General features: G+C 45.3%; 1 pseudogene; it reads right to left on the reverse strand.

The window, feature by feature from the left end:
* Positions 1–2011: 2011 nt before the first annotated feature.
* Positions 2012–3261, reverse strand: LOC147432964 (peptidyl-prolyl cis-trans isomerase CYP59 pseudogene; annotated as a pseudogene).
* Positions 3262–4608: the final 1347 nt, after the last annotated feature.

The following is a 4608-nucleotide window of genomic DNA, read 5'->3' on the forward strand; positions in this document are numbered from 1 at the left end:
CTAGGGCTGAGCTTGAGGTGGAACCCAGCCCAAACTCGAGGTGCTTGTCGTGCTTGAGGTGCTTGTCCTGCTTGAGGTGCTTGACTTGGTGCATGATTAAGGTGCTTGAGGTGCCTTGAGAAGCTTGCCTGAGATGCTTGTGGGAACACCCCCTACTTCAAGTGCTTAGTCATGCTTGATGACTAAGGGGCTTGCTCATCCAAAGTCAAAATGATCCCTACAAGGAGGGGGGGCGAGCCTACAAGAGGGGGGGATGAGAGAGAACACACACACACACACACACACACACACACACACACAAGGGAAGCCCCAACTTGAAGAGGCAGCAAGGACACTTGTCAAGTTCCTCCTCATGTTGCCCTCATGGTGTGCCTGAAACCTATTGGTTGGCCACCCGAGGGGTCCAATGATAATAAAGGATATTTAATTAATTGATTTTGCATTTATCAAGTCCTCTCTCTCAAAGGGGAAAGGGGGACACTTGTCCCAAGGCTATCCCTGTTGCTTGTAATGGCTCCTGCTTGTGATTGGCTAGGCCTGGAGGGGTCTAATGAGCTTCAAGCATGAGCTACAAGGGGGGGTCGACCCAAGCAAGCTAGGGGGGTGCTTAGGGGGTATACTCACCCACACACACTCACAAACACTCTCATTGTGTACTATGCAAAAGGCAAGACCTCCCTCTCTTTCTCCAGGCAAGTAGAGGTTGAGAGCCTACACCAACACTCTTGGCTATGGAGTGCAAATCCATCCAAGATCCATGCTTCAATGCTTGAGCTTGCCATCTATTTCTTCTTCATTACTATGCTATTATGTATGCTAGCACAAGAGTTATGATAAGTGAGGAACTAGCTCTTTCTCGTATGAAATGTTTCTTCTTCCTCTTCCCTACCCTCATTCCCTGCTAGCTCTCTCCACCTTCGAAGGTGTTTGAACTCTTGGGACTGAGGCTTGGTATAGTTAAAGCTTTCTTCAAGTTTAGGTTATGCTATGATGATGATGCATGAAGTTTTCCATCTTCATTGCTTCACCTAGGTCACAAGGAACACAAAGAATGTATTGTAACAAGTCTCTCTTTATGGGAGAAATCATAATACAAATGCCTATTGGAGGGGGGACCGGCTCCACATAAATCCGGTCCTCAACTGTTGTCATGTTCTCTAAATTCTCTCTCTTGCAAAAGTATTGTCTATGCCAAGTTAACTAATTGCTATGATTATGTTGCTATCTTCAATTATGTCAACCCGCTATGCTCACAAAATCATTTCTTGAAAGTACTCTCATTAAATTCCGCTACTCTCAAATTGAATAGGCAAATTCCATTACACACACACACACACAAAATAGTGCTTGTATCCTATTGATATTACAGAATGTCGCAATGAAGCATTCAACCAAGGTCCAATCACAACAACACATCATAGAACCAAGGGGGAACCAGGAAGCACAAAAGTGAGGGAAAAACCAAAGGATCAGCAAGGGAATCAAGATATGTGCAGACAAGGAAGACAAGAAGCTAATGAGACGTATGACTTTAAGCCGGAACTGCACAAATGTGCCCAAGAATTCTCTATACAAAATAACAACCGCAGAGATGTGATCCCCAAAAACATCCATAAGATGCCGAGACTATTTCTTAGTACTCAACCGCTCAAAATCTCCTAGCATAATATCCTGTCCAAGGGTGGAAATTCTCTTCATGTTGTGATAAGCATAGCAAGAGGAATCTCATCTCTATCTGAACTACATGCGAGTACAACAATATCTCCGCATTAAGAACTCTCTCCATCCTTGTAAAGTAGGGAGAGAGATGACTTAGGTAATGATACGTCATTCATGTGATGTGAATTGAAATCCAACTTCGATCCCTTGACATTGTGTCTATAGTCCACATTAGTTTTTCTACATCTGAGAGTGTTTATTTTCTCTGAATTGATAGTAGTACACCATTGTTGATGTGGCTTCCTTGTTTCAACCCTTCCAAACCTTGTCGTTTTAGCTTCTGCGTCCGTTTTCATTTTCGTGTTTTCGTTTCACGCAACTCTGATAAGTTTGCTCTACAATGACAATGACACTTTGATATTGAATGATCTTGTTTGTGTATGCTTTCATCCTTCGTGTGTTTGTTGCTTGCATGACCCCTATATCTGGCCCACATTTTGTGAACACTCTGGCTGAAGTCCACATGGATACGACGTTCGTCAATGCGGGCATTATCCATCTTTACGTAAGCAGCCTCACAGGCCTCCTTGGTCTCAAACTCAACAAATGCATAAGACAAGCTGTTGCCTGTGTAATGATCCTTAATGATGTCTAAAGATAAGATTGTGCCAAATTGCGAGAAAATGAAGATTGTGCCATCTTTACGTAAGCAGCCTCACAGGCCTCCTTGGTCTCAAACTCAACAAATGCATAAGACAAGCTGTTGCCTGTGTAATGATCCTTAATGATGTCTAAAGATAAGATTGTGCCAAATTGCGAGAAAATGATGTTCAAATCCTCTTCCGTTGTAATGGGATTGAGCTTGCAAACAAACAACACATTCTCTGGTGGCCTCACCTCTGCTTCAGGAATGTCTCCAATCATTTCCAGAACAACAGCTCGTGAACGCGCCTCCCGTCTTCGAATGCTTGTTTCATCTCCATCAGTCAAGGGGAAAAAATCACCATCTTCAGCATCATTGATCGCCAATCGGGCTTGTGGATAAGATTCCATGGATAGGATATGCGCCAATCCTACCGGATCCTCGAAGGGTTCGTGAATGATATATACTTGTTTGATGCCAATGTTCCTAAGAGGACGCCATGAATCATCAACAGGAGTGGCATTGATTCTTTTAAGCACATCTAAGCCTTCTGTAACGTGGCCAAAAACTGTGTGCTTACCATCCAAGTAGTTGATATGAGCATCCCGTGTGGTGATATAGAATTGGGAAGCGTTGAGATTGGGGCCAACACTGGCCATGGCAACTGCGCCAATTCGGTCATGCTTGAGATGTGGGTGAAGCTCGTCAGGGAAGAACCTTTTGGAATGATCATCATCTTGTGCAGGGTGGATAATCTTAAACAAGGAATCTCCGCCAAAGCCCGTGTTGGTGGGGTCCCCGGTCTGCACGATGAAGTCCTTGTGGATGGCATGAAACAGACAATTGTTGTAGTAACCCAGCTTGCAAAGCTTGAGGAAGTTGGTGGAGGCGAGGGGACATTCCTCTGTGTACAGATCTATCACCACGGGGCCATAGCTGGTCGATATGAATACGGCCATTCTCTCTCTCTCTCTCTCTCTCTCTCTCTCTCTCTCTCGGGATAGTTTTAAAACTCGGCTCAGGGCTGCTTTTGAGTTCAACGATCGGAGCGTGCTTTTTGCTCTGCCTCTAGGCGGCCCTCCACACTATTTCACACGCACATGGCGGGATGGGATCGACGGCAAAAGTGATTCAGGCCGTCGATGCGGGTTTGTAAATTTGGGACAATCGGGGCAGGTCGCGCCCCACCCACGACCTCCCAACTGCAAACAATGTGCACTAACCACTACGCCCGCTTGCGTTCATGGTACGTCATATAGTAAATTCGGAGCAAATTTGTAAATTCGGACCGTCCTCGCGTCATCAGATCCGACGGTCCACGATTGGTGCGTCCCCTGTTTTTATCCTCCACCACTGATCCCACCCTGCCCATGCCCGTGTGAGCTAGTGAGGAGGGCAGCGGCTACAGAGGTTGCAGCGGTTCACCTGGTCGGGGGGGCATTGCACTAATTGACACCTCCTTTTGAGAGGTGGGATCAATGGCTCACGATCAGCATTTGCAAAAAAACAATTTCACAAACATACAAAATTCCCTTTAGGATAGATTCAAAGGAAATTTTACAAAATAATTGGCATTTTTTACAATTTTACTCTATTTTGTTATATTTTCCAAGCAGACTTTCTCCTTCTCCCCCTCTCTTCAACCGGCTCATTTGGCTTTTCAATTGGCTCAAGGCTAAATTGAGGCACACTTTGATCGTGATCGTTGGATTCCGTAGGGAATGCAAAAGATTCTCACGTTTTCGGATTCGAGGCTTGAACCCATTTCCTCTCTTCCCCTTGGGATTGACTCTAACCGCTAAACTATTGTGTACTTGTTGAAAGGGGTGTGTGTGTTAAGTTTATAAATCACGTAGTCGCGGTTAAGTTCACACGTAGTTCACACTTAGTTCACATCAAGTTCATGCCAAATTTGGTGTGGTGTACAGACCTTTCCAAGCTCACACTTAGTTCACATCGAATTCACGCCAAATTTGGCGTCGTGCACATACCTCCCAAGTTCACACCTAGTTCAAACGACAATCAGACCGCCCCGATTGAGCCCCTCTCATGACACCTAATGTGGACCATTGATCCCACCTCCCTAGGGGTGTGTCAATTAGTGACGAGGGTCAGGGGGCTGCGCACCCTGGCTCTCCGTCTTCAATTCATTACTGGCCATAATCAGAGCATTTACTAAGAGGTCCCCAACTCGCCGACAACAAGGTCAAGATGGGGTCCTTGACAGGTCTCTAAGCCTAATAAAAGCCAGAGTCTATAAGCAAAGAAAAATCCAACGAATAGACCTTTACCATGTCAATGGCTTG

The sequence above is a fragment of the Adiantum capillus-veneris genome, chromosome 20 (genome assembly GCF_014529385.1).
Source record: "Adiantum capillus-veneris isolate H3 chromosome 20, ASM1452938v2, whole genome shotgun sequence".
NCBI classification, from domain to species: Eukaryota; Viridiplantae; Streptophyta; class Polypodiopsida; order Polypodiales; family Pteridaceae; genus Adiantum; species Adiantum capillus-veneris.